Raw genomic sequence first — 13,533 nt, forward strand, 5'->3', positions numbered from 1 at the left:
TAACAATGGAGTTCAGAATGCTGACTCGAGAGCTTATTTTCTTTTGTTGCTGTTCTTTGTCTGTATCAGGGACACACCTCCTCCATCCCTGCTGCAAATACTGCCTATTGCTGCATCATTCTTAAAGCTGTTGTCTCTAATTACAGCCAAGTGGGCATCATTTGCATATACAGGTTGTGCTTTTATGTCACCAGCTGGTTATTACCATGTACTATCTATAATTACAAAACATGAAAATTCTCCTTCTCTTATTTGGCACTGAATCTGCCATAATTTTAATGGGAAAAAAACTGAATCGATCCTTTAATAATGTCAAAGGACATATTGTTTTAGATGTTGCACTGGTGGTCTGTAAAAAAACAGCAGTGTAGATTACCTTTTCTTAATTTAATACAGATTTTTTTTATCTTATTTTGATAAGTCAATCTTTATGACAAAATGAATAATCATTAGAGTTCAGTGACTTTATAATTTTATTATTATTGCTGTTGGTCCTGGTATAGGATACAGAAAGATAGCTTATCTTTCCCATATCACTGGTAAGGCTGCAGGAAATATGATTAAGAAATAAATGTATGGTATCCAAAGTGAAAGAAACCTTGATTGTGGAACACAGTCATGGAATCACACAATGCCAGGTTGGGAGGCACCACAAGAATCAGCCAGTCCAACGGTTCTTGGCAAAAGCACCCTCTAGACAAGATGGGCCAGCAGCCTGCCCAGCCAAATCCTAGAAGTGTCCAATGTTGGGGAATGCACCACTGCCCTGGGGAAATTATTCCAATGGCTGACTGTTGCTCTTTGGGAAAACTGTCTTGTGACCAATTGAAACGTCACCAGGAACAACCTGTAGATATCACCCCTCCTCTTTTCCATGTGACTTCCTTTATAAGGGAGTAACCACACTTTAAATACTGGAACATGATGATAAGGTCTCCCTTAAACCTTCTTTTCTCAAGGCTGAACAAACCCAGTTTTCTCAGTCTTTGCTCCTATGGCAGCTTCCAGTCCTCTGATAATCGTTGTGGCCCTTCTCTGGACTCCATCCAACCTGTTGGCATCTTTGTCTGGGGCAGGAATCAGAACTGGACACAGTATCCCAGGTGTGGCTCTCTAATTAGCTCAGAAAGAACTGATCTAACACACCCTAGACTGATGAGCACTGGGCTTTATAGAGAAAAAAAAAAGATTAAAAAATAGATACACTCCAAATGAAGCAAAGAGGATGCCTGTCAATCTTAAAAACAGGAGAGCACTAAAAGGTCAAAGTAATTAGCTATATACATACATATACCTGTGTATGTATATATATATATATACAAAGGTATTGCAAGCACATGGCTGATTTTTGAAAGAAGAGACAGGGTATAATTATGGTATCAATTACAGTTATTAGCAGAGGATTATGAAGAGCACAATTCTTCCAATATGATACAGTCAGTCTGAAGCTTCACAACCTGGAACACTCAGAGATTATGTTTCTCAGCCTGCCTTATAAACATGACTGGATGATCAAAAGTATTTAATTACTAGAAGTTAGAGGATAACAATGAAGAAATATATAAACCAATATTCAACATATAAACCAATAATCCATGGAATTTTCCTTGGTCTTTTATGAATGGCATTATATAGTGAACAAGGTACCATTTAAGAGGGAAAACCAGTATTTTTAACTTTGCCCAAAACTATATGCACTGACCTTTTCTAAAGGAAGGCTATCAGACCAGCCACAGTGATAAATTTTGTGTCCACAAATATGTATCTCATGAAAGGAGGAGTAGATGTGCACTGAAATTAACTACTTCGTAGGAATTTATTCAACATACTACAGGAACTCTGGTCAGTAACAGAATCAACATTTCCTCTATTCCTTTAAGATAAACCTGGATGACTCATGACTAAGCAGTAAAACAAGCTAAGATATATAATTATTAGACTGGTCATGGGCCTGCTCTGAGTTCACTTACTGTGGTATAACTACAGAACAATTTCACGAGGCTCACGTGAGGATTAAGAGCAACTCTCTTATAAGGCAGCAAAAGCTTACTTGAGAAAGATACCTTTTCATCCAAACAAAATGCCTCCAGTTCCATTTGGCTGCTGAGTGTACAGAATAGCCATGCAAATTTATCGACAGTATCAGTTTCACGCAGTTTCCTTTGCATGCATCATTCAAGAGCATCTCAAACTGCATGTGCTTTGTGTTGTTGCATTCAGCACTCAAAATATATCAACAGAAACCTTACCTATGCACTTGTAAGAAAGTAATTTTGAAAAAGGGCTGTTGCACACTGAGTTCAGGGAAGCAGCTTTCATGAAATGTTCTGCAAACCTAACCTGTTTACAGTCCAGCCACACCAACATTTTGGGCTGAATTTACCCAAATGGATTATCTCAGATCACATGTGACCCATCCTGCTTTGGTTAATTAGTTATTTTTTATGATTTCTACAAGCTTCACCTATTTCCATCACAGAGCTGTGAGTATTGTCATCAAGAGCAAATCTAAAACATTCTCTGTGAAACTGGGACATTGAGATGACGTAAGTCAATACCACCAGCCCTGCAGAGCTGTGCACACAAGTCACTACATTCTAATTATATTTTATGAAGTTTATGAATACTGCCATTCTTAATTCTAGTTATGGTTTAGAACGCTTCTGCAAGTAACAGAACAGCAAAGGAATTACATTTTTTATTTCTGTAGTACAGTGTGTCCAGGGCTCCCTACCTGATAGCAAACCATTTCCAGGCAAATACATAAACAAAGCTGTTTCCATGCAACAAGGAGCTTTTCTTTAGGACTTGAAAATACCAGGAAAATCAGTATTAGAAAAATAGAAACAAGATTTTTCTTACATATCTCTTGATAAGACACAACACTTCTGTTTTTCGGAACACAAGATGAGACTGTCTACAAAAAACAATGTACCCCTTAATCTGAAGCAAAATCATTCTACTTTTGAGATGAGATCTGTTTTCCATGATGAAATGTCAGTATAAGATTCAGTATATCTTAACAATCTTCATATTTTATGTAATTTAAATATATTACTTTTCCAATAAATTATAGAGTACAGAAACCAAGTATACAATACGTGTGTGCCATAATACAACAGCAAATTAGGGAACACAAAAATAATGTTTCCCTACAGAATTTTTAACATGGTTAGATTAAAAAATTCTGACCCAAAGTAAAAGTTGGATACAGTGAATCTGCTGAAGTGGCACTTGCTCTCATTTTTATTATGAACAGCCTTTAGCTTGCTGAAAGTTCAGTAACAGCATGTAGATGGTATCCAAATGATGTCAGGAGAAGTACTGACATAAGGAAAACGGAAGTGTAGGAAGAACCTGAATACACTCTAGCCATAAATCTTAATTACCTTTTATGCTATCTCAACATCTTTCATGGTTTTCATTCCTCAACAACACAAGTATTTAATCAAGAAAAGGAACACAAAAGGCATAAAACTTAATTTTAAACACAAACATACCAACTATCCACCAATAAGACTGTTTCCACTAGAAAGTGTTTTCAGAGTTCATTGTGAATAAAAGCAGCTTATGAAATAGAATAGAGTTACTACATTCTACAGTAGAAAAGGATGGTCCTGTTAAGGGTTTTTTTAAAGATGTTTGAGCCTACAACTTCGTAGGCAAACAGCTTGGAAACACAAGTTGAAGTGCCTGGATGACATCAGAAGCTTGGAAGGTGTGCTGCCAACCTAAAGCAGTTCAGCTCTGGAACATCCTATCAAGCCTTACAGCTGGCCTAAGGGAGATGAGTTACTTTGGCATTCAGTTACAGGACATTTTCCTTATTACCACAGCAAAGGTACCATGGTTTTTAAGAACATGTTTTTCAGTTGCATTCCAACAGCTTCAACTGGAGTCAGCTGGATTTGGCGATTTTCAGAATCTCTAATAATCATGCCATAAATGAAGTAATGAAAACCTTGGGAAACCAATAAGTGCAATGCAATTGCAATCTCCTTCTTAGATAGAAAGAAGCAGTTCTTGGTTGGTGCCACCATGGAAAAGGAACACAAGTGTTAGTATAAACACTCAAAATCTCAGTACCATAGTTCATTACACAGAATGTCATAGACATACTAATATTTTGATTTTCCAATAAGGAAGTATTGCATCCAGCAATAAAATCCACATGCTGTTAATGGCAACACAAAGACAGGAAACAATGGGCAAAACAGTGTCAGAAGGGGGACTAGGGAGTTCCCTTGGGAGACAAGAGATCACACACAAGACTTTGCATTTATTGAGCAAATTCTCTAACAAGTGTCTCTTCAAGCCTACTGGAAAATGTACATTTGTAGAAACCACTAGGATTGTAATACGTGTGACCTTTGTGGGTGTGATTCTAACCTTCCCAATGTAAACCATTTTAGTGTTGCTTTGCTTCCATCTTATTGTCCAGAGTCTAGAATATCTTTTACTGACACAGTTAAAACTAGTGCTTACGAAGGAAATTCACAAGTCCTGGTACAAAACTTGCTGCCCATTTCTGCTGTGTGACTTATGCCTGAGAGATTCATTTTCAACTCTGTGTTTCTGGTATATTGCTATATATAGTTACTATCAGGTCCACTTCTATTTGCCATTAAAGTCACGTGTATTTCCAATGAAAAGCTTCATTCCCCTTAGTCATTAACATGTTTTTCTTAGACACCTCAAGAACACTATTTAAACAGTCCACTATAACCCACAAAAATAATGCTAACAGAAGTGAAACAACCCCACTGCCTCATCATTTTATCCAAGAATCTGAAGCTGGAATTTTGAACATAAATTTGACATTTAAAGGCACTGCTCTGAAAGCAAAACTCCAGCTTTTCCATTTCACACATGGCAATGTATTTAAGCAATCCATGATTGCAGAACTACATTCAAATTAATTAGCAAGGAAGTAACAGAATCAAGGTGAATTGGTAGAAGAAACTTCTTCACACGTGTAAACATCAAAATGTTTACACTGGTCCAGAAAGCATTTGACTGAGCCTTGAACAGAAAAAGTTCAATCAACATAATGTATTGTTTCATTTATCTGACATATTCTTATCTATTCTCACCATCAATATAATTTGCCTTCTGGATTGGTCATATGATACTCTCCAAAAATCAGTTTATTATACTGAAACCTATGTCCCATGGTGACTCATCATTTGGCTTCCCTGTGCTTCCTGGAGAACTTGTTCAAGCTCTCATCAGCACCTTTACTGCTCTTCCTGTTCCAAAGGCTTCCCTTGCCTCACTGACCTTGTCCTCATGTGAGTATCTTTGCTTGTGCATCACTTCTGAATGCATCCACACAGTGACCAGGAAAATGTCCTGTGTCTGGAGGGCCACAGTTGGAAAGGATCATACTTTCCAGTTAACACTGGAAGCTGCTACCTCAGATGCTGAGACCAAAAGCAAGGAAAAAATACAGGCTGAACCAAAGCTACAGCAGCCAAACACAGAATTGTGGCAAAATTAATTCCTGTGAAAGTCAAAGCATCATAGCAGCTTTAGCATGCAAATGCATGGTAGAAGGAAAGAGTACCAACAATAGAGAAAAATTGATGAGAAACTAGGAAGCAGTTTACTTATGAAACCCCTTTGATTACCAATAACAGCTCTGAAGAACAGAATTATTTTTTAAGTCCAAATTTGGTGTCTCTGTGGCATTTCATTAGAGCAAGCTACACTAAAATATAAATGGAAAGGTTACACTACTAAAAGCAAGTTCATTCAGGAACTCCATCCTCAAGTCACTCTTTTGTGCCTAGGCTGACATAACATATCAAGTTTACAACAGCAAAAGAGACTTAAAAGACACACCAGCAAATGATACTTAATCTCTTTCTTTCTCTGTCTACATTTAGGAACGTGCAGCTTTTGTTAGCATGCAACTCCAATGACAAATATAAGCTGCATTATTTTTAAAGAAAATTTCAGTTGGAAAACATTCTGAAATTCTTACTGAAATACCTGTATCAATAAAAAACTCGTACTCAGAGCTCATGATGTGTTAACAGAACCTTCATTTAACAGTAGGACTTCTTGGTTATCCCAGTACTGACAAATAAGATTCATAGGTCAGAATTTATGCTTTAATTATTCTTTTACTTCCTTATTAAACTATAGCATTGCTAGTTAATTACTAAATAGAAAAGCTAATGAGAAGCAATAGTCTGGATTACAAAAATAACTTTTCCAAAAAAAACCACAAATCAGACCCTAAGCAACTAAAAACACCATGAAATATGGAATAACACCTGTCTTCTATTTTCAAATACTTCCCATTATTATCAGATTAACTTTTTAAGCCCTGCTTTCCAGTGACTGGAAAGACTTGAAGTTTGTTTTAGAATTAAACAGATTCTTGTGTATTTTCATAACCCCACAAACTGTGCCAAATTACAATTTCACAGGTTATGAGCTTCATAGTTTTTGAGACTTGGCTGGATTTTGCATTCTGTCTACTCCAATCCAAGAGTACTCACCTTCAACTGTTTAATCTATTACAATGTCACTGATCTTTTGCAAGGCTGTCAATATTTGTCCCAAGCCTCTGTTTCTTCCAGGTTCAGCACCACTTGAGGGGCAGGACATAATGTACTCCCTACTCTTTGATGAGGAATAGGCTTTAGCCTTCTATGGCATTCATAACTTCAGAAAAGGATCTTTTCTTTAGGCCAGCTGGAACATTCTGAACCATTTTTCTCTTCTCTGAGCATGAAGATAACATTTAATTAGCACATAACTGAAAGAGCAGAACTATGAACAAAGCTCTTTGTGAACAAACAGCCTAAGAGGCAGAAGAGGAGGGAGGTGTTAAAACAGCACAAATGCAACACTCCACAAGACTGCCTTTATCCTGCCCCATGCCTGTTCTTTGGTAGCTGAGGTAGGAAACCTCAGCTTGCTACAAATAGTAAAACTCCAGCAGAGAGCCACAGGCTAACTCTTACTAATGAACTTAGTTTTAAGGTCACCCCAGAAGTTAATCACGTGAATGTCATTAAGAGTAACAATAGAAATGCATTCATTCTGCCCTCAGCAGTTGAACTTAACAGCCATATATTCTTCATACTCTGGCTAATTGCAGTTATAAAATAGTACTGAATAGATGTGTGGTGCCAGACTATTTCCCAGTTTTCATTAATTATCAGATGGCAATATGGCCTTCTGACACCCACTAATGCCTTCTTCAGCTCCACATGGTTCAAAAGATTATTAGATTAGACTGATCAGCTACTATACTGCAAGCAAGCCAGGATTTTCTGTCATGGAAAATTCATGGGTTATTTTTGGATTTCTTTTTTCATTGGTCCAGTTAGAGGGGAAAAGGAGGGTCCATCACAATATATGACAAAAGCAACTGGCAGCATTTCAAAGCCAGTCTCTGCAGAGCCCACAGATGCCCAAGTGCTACCTGTGTGCCAGCTCACAGCTTTAAGGAGCTGTGTTTGCCCAAGTGCTGAGGATAAAAGGAGCACATTAGCAAATCTGCGTAACTAAAGCTAAATAGAGCTTTGTTTGTACCTTCTAAACTAGAATACTATCTGGGGCAAACAGGAAGCTCATTTGCTGGTGCTGTAGTTCTTAATAATTAGGCCAGAAGAAAACATCTACAGTTGTTGTTGCCAGCTGTCATTTTAAATCATATTTTGTAGATGAAAAGGAACAAAACTCCTGAGCAAAATTTTTGTAACTAAGTTATTAAAAAATCTCAGCCTTAGGATTCCTAGATTAGGAGATAACTTTATATTCTTTAATGGAAAATATTTCTGATGCTTTGGTGAAAACTTCGCCATCTGTTTTGCAAACATCAGAAATCAAAATTTAAAAAATTAAACCTATCAAAATCTTGGGTTAAAACAAATCTTGGGTTATCTTTTTTGACAGTTTGAGCTCGCAATATGAGCAGACATCCCAAAACATTTAAACCATACACTGCAATTATGCAACAAAGTCGAGAGTTTTTTTTAAAAAGTCGAAACAAAAGATATATCCAGGAATTTCTACTAAAACAATGAAAATCTAACATTTCATTCATCTGCTGGAAAACAATGCATAAAAGTGTTCATGATTTTTGTTAATTAGAATTTTTGTTTTCTTTTTATAAATATAATGAAAAAAATCATCTTAGAAAATAATGTTAGGTTAGTAAAACCTTAACAAAACAAAAAAAAAAATGTAGTTAAAAAAAATATTTATTGCTTTAGAATTAATTACCTAAAGTCCCCTAAGGTGAGAAAGATAAAATTATACAGTTATCTAGCATGTACTAACTATAAGGAACAATACTTACAACACAGCAAATAATGTAAGCTGGATCACCTTTGTAATGAGCCTCTGTTGAAACAGAGTATTCTTAAATGTAATCTATTTACATTTCTTTCGTGTTAGCCATTTTAAGATGTCCCACGATAAAGTGACAATTGTTTGCTTTCACAGCCTGCAGTAGGTGCTACAGCATTCCAAAGCTGCCCCATTACAGTCCAAAGCCTTTCCAAACTGTGGCACTTTCAAAGGAAAATGCTAATATTTCTTACATCACTCCTAAATCCTAACATTTGTTCAGACTTTGAGAGCAGATTTTCACATATTTGGCAAATGAAACACATAGCCAAAACGTGACTCTTTGATGATAAGATGATCAACTGTGATCAACAGATAAATTAGTTTGTTGGTAAATCAGCTCTTTCACAATGACAAAAGGAGAAGATGATATAAAATGAGTATTTTATTTCACGTAATACTTAACTGATATGGTTTGGATTTTAAGTCAGCGACAAGTCTACACTCCTACTGACCTTCACAAAAACTCAGAAACTCTGTCACACTGTTTACTGTCACACTGTTTACATGGTGACAATTAATGACAAAACCTCATATTTCTAGGTCTCCAAAATTAATGCTCTTGACCATTAAACAATACCCTATATTTAAACCCCTGTTTTTAAGATTTTCTAAACATGACACAGAAACATTTATTGTGCTGTTACTGTCACTCAGCAAGTCAGTACTATGCTTACCTTCCCAAGCTTTCCCACTATTGCTGGTCTGTCTCCTGCTGGGTGAGGAGTCCAGTGGGAAGCAGCACAACTGAAGTGACATCTCATTGAAGCATTTCTTAGTTAGCACATAGACTCGAGTCAGTCACTCATCCAACATATGCTTCTTTCGTTGGGGAGGGCTGATATGGATTAATCCTATTGAGTTTAAATGCCTAGATCTTAATTTACTTAGTAAAAACCAAAATGGCAGCTTAAAGAATAAATTATATGGCAGAAGAGCCTGTCCCATAGATTTACCACACCAAAAAAATTCAGGAGGGAAAGCACGAAGAAATTTTGGAATTCAACCAAAATATGTGCTTCTATTATTATAGATAATTTCATAATTTCTACTTTCCCCAAGGCAGTCAGTCTATCAGACAGAAGTTCATTAAAAAGCCCAGCGTGCCTAACCCAGGAGCTGTCTTTCATGCAGCACAAGGGCTGCCATTTCAGTGTGCAAACCACCTTATGAAAACAAACACAACAAGAGTGCCAGAAGTAGGGATTTGCTCTGGCATGACAAAAAACAAATCTTATGTTGCTGCCAAGCTTCTCTTGAGAGCAGCTTTGGTAGGAGGTGACCAAACCACCTTACCCATGTTGAGGGTAGGTGGGAGAGGCCAGTTGGGAGGTTCAAGTTTCAAGCAGAATGGTCAAAGATTCTGGAAATTTTAAGGAGTACATACATTAGTTTTAATTATTTTTTTAATCTCTGGTAATAGTAGAATAATGAAATCCCATTTGAGAAATCAAAGATATATAAGTGTCAATGATTAAGATGAACAAGATTTTTAGAAGAATTTGTCCAACTGGCTTTGCACTAGCGAAGTAGTTACCTCTATATGCAATTCCAAGCAAATGACAACTAACTCTTAAAAAAGAGGGAATTATTGATCTGATTTAAATGATAACTAACTCTCTTCTTATAAAAAAAAGATAAAATCTGAATTTATGTGCTGTCATATTTTGTAATCTGGGATGTGAAAAATACTCTGCATCATACAATTAAATACTCAGCCACAATTAAGGGGCTGATAAGTAAAATGAAATATATCTTTATATTCAGTTATTTCACATTGAATACATCATCATATTACCTGGAAAGTGAGGAGAAAATCCTCACTAGTTTAAATTAAACATATGTTGACTCTATAAATCAAGCCTGGAAGGACTAGAAACAATGCAGAAGTAAAATAATCAGCTCAATGGAAAGATATAACTTCATACTACTTTGCATTGCTTTACCTTTAATCTGTGAAAGAAAGAATTTCATTTCCCTTTATCATAAGGTTATAAATTAGTGCAAAGAGAAGCAATAGGACATGTGCAAACACAACGGGAGAAGGGGAGATGTGGAGTTACAGGAAGAGCTTGATAAATCAGCAAGACAAAAACACTCCAAACTACAAAAATTTTGCAAAAGAAAACCTATCAGAGAACATCTGGTTGAAAGAAACAGCTAGGTCCTGAATCTTCTACAGAAACAAACTCTTGAAATGGCATTCAAATAAATATAATCTTGCTGATAATGTACAACTTAATATTTCGGCTTTTCTACACACCAATGTTTTTAATCAGTCTGTTATAGCAGAGATTATTAACAAGATGAAAGGATGAATACACTAATTGAATGAAAGTGGGAAATATTGGATCCAACTTTTTTCCCCCCCTAGTGACTATTATTATTGAAGAAACATCTGCCAAGAGAGCCCTGAAAGTGGGCTGATTACCCTTTTCCTACCAAGATTATATTTAGAAGTCAAAGATATTTGAGTGTTATATGTTTTCTTTTCCCACTTTTTCCCCCTCTTGTACCTGTTAGTTTTTGCTTATCTGGATGTACATAATCTGCTTTCAGGTTTCTGGCTTGCCTGTTGTTCTTACCACCATTTACTGTTTCCATTTTTTTACTTTTTTATTTAATCATCAGACTAATATTCAGGATGACACGTAATTTTAATCTGTGCCACTTCATTGCAGCCCAGCTGACTAAGCACCAGAGGCAGAGATATAAACCACGAGTGCTGAAATCCATGTTCTTGCAGCACATGGGAGCAGTGCCCTGTGTCCAAAGGTCAGGCACCTGCTCTGACAAGCACTTGCATGGCTGCACGGGGAAATGCGTGTGCATCTGGAGCACTCACAGCCTCTCGGCTGGTACTACAGCAGCCCTGCAGATGAGGAGCCACAAGTACATCCTGATACTGAGCCAAACTACTTAGTCCAGCTCACGGGACCCCCGTGCACCATCCCAGCTGCATTTCCCTTCATCCCCGCTATCAGCCTGTAAGGTCACAGCTCCCAGTTCCCGGAGGCACCAAGGAACACACCCGAGCACGTACATGCACTCCTTTTGTCCGCCTGCAGGACAGCTGAGATTGAACTGCAGTCATGGCAACCTCCTGGGAGAACAGCTCACGGACACACACACAGCGCATGAGCCCCAAGAACAGTAATTTTGCCTCAGAATTAAACAACAGAGGGAATAAAAGTACCATTAACATGCTCTTGTGCTCTCAGACCTGCTGGTCCGATGCAAAGTCCCTCAGTGTCTTAAAATAAGTGCAATGACCTACAGAGGCATGTGGTAAAGCCAAGAAAGAGAGAGGCCTGAGTGTGGAACAATCATGTAACTATACATGAGGGAGAGGACTGCTCAAGTCGGGAAGAGAGCAGAAAAAAAAAATTTTAAAAGTGTCAGCTGCTTTGGCAGAAATCTTGGTAGTGCTGTATACGCTGAATCGGACACTTGGTTGCACCTCTCTGCATGAATTTCTTCCCCTGTCCCAATTTCTGCAACCTGGGCTCTGATCATCTAAGATTCCTGTCACCAATACAAAACAACTGCACTGGAAGAAAAAACAGAGAAAGGTCTCCAGGCACACACACTTATCTTCATTAGCAAGATAGTCACTCTCCTCAAATACATGATAACACGCCTGCTTCTCCTCCTGGGGGCCAAGAGACATAAAAGTGCAACATAATAAGATGAGAAAGAAACAAGGAGATGCTTATCCTGTGCTTAAGAAAAGCAAGAAATGAAACCAGGTATTTCAGGTGCTGTTTCCCTGGAGGGTTTATAAAACATTAGGTTGTGTGAGTGAGACTTCTTACATCCTCACAGCCCAATGAAATTGTTATGGACACTCTCATATGGAGCTTCTAACACCATGGTAGATGGGGAAATTTGATGGTACAGTGAAAAGTCAGTAGATGGGGCTTTGCAACTGGGAAGAAAAATTCCCTGTAAAGAATGGGGAGCAGGAGCTCTCTCTACTGAACTGTTAGAAGTGCTTATTCTAAATAAGCAAGAGGCCTGAATTAAATGCTCAGTAAATGCTCACAGAAACTGCACCACAAATTAATGTAGTGTTCTACCTGTGTCAAATGAAAGCATTTCTACAATACCTATATTAATATAATCTCACTGTTGACTCCAGAGACTTCCACACAAAAGCACCTTTAATAATTAAGCACTTTATGTGCCACCTGTATGCTTTACCAGCAAAAACAACCACCCTATGATCCAGTCAATTAGCTTATTTCTCAGGATAATAGTCTTCCTGAACTTCCTAATATATCAACAGTATCCAGCTCTCTCTTAAATTCATCAGGAATGACACAGGACTTTGAACTCTACATCAAATTGACAAGCAGCACAGTTTACAACTTCCTTACTGTGACTGTCATTTCAGTCTTGGAAATTTACAATCAGAATATTGTTTTCACAATAATAGATACTTTAAACTTAAATGGTCTAGAAAATTTTGTGCTCAAAATAACACTGATAAAAAAACCCAGTTGTACTTGGTCTTCCTGAACCATTAAAGTTCCACTTAACAAACCATATATAGCTACATGGTCCATGCTTTCTCTCTAGAAATGGCTCTAAAAAGACTAATTTTATCAAGTCAGCTGGTAGAAAACATTGCAATACATGCTGAAAAACAAACGGAGATAAAACCCAGTTATATTTTGTAAAGTTTCCTGAAGTATTTTAGGTCCTTGCCAAACTACCAGCCTTTAGTAGGCCAGCAGAATTTTATTGAAATTGCAAACATGTATTTTGCAGGACAAAAATAACCATCTCTGAATGAAATATTAGCAATAAGAAAGCATCCATCTGAAATGGTTCACGTAATTGAAACACAACGTGGGCTGTTTGACATGCAAGCGACACAGCCCTAATACAGTGGAAAGAGGCAATAAATAGAATTATCCTCTGAGAGGGATTTTTTTCAACCCAGAAATAGCGCTAAGCAAAGTTCATAAACAAATGCAGAAAGAGCTCCTAATGACAGAAACGAAGCTCAGAGTTCAGTGTCCCCTCGCTTACTCTCTCTGCGGTTCACATCTGCCCATAATCCCTTGTTTTATCCTTATTTCTCCTGAACGTTCGGGACCGGCTGCCCAGGCGGGGCCACACGCTCCCGCTCGGCACCGGCACCGCCCGGGACCGCGC

This window comes from Cinclus cinclus, chromosome 10, assembly GCF_963662255.1.
Source record: "Cinclus cinclus chromosome 10, bCinCin1.1, whole genome shotgun sequence".
NCBI lineage: Eukaryota > Metazoa > Chordata > Aves > Passeriformes > Cinclidae > Cinclus > Cinclus cinclus.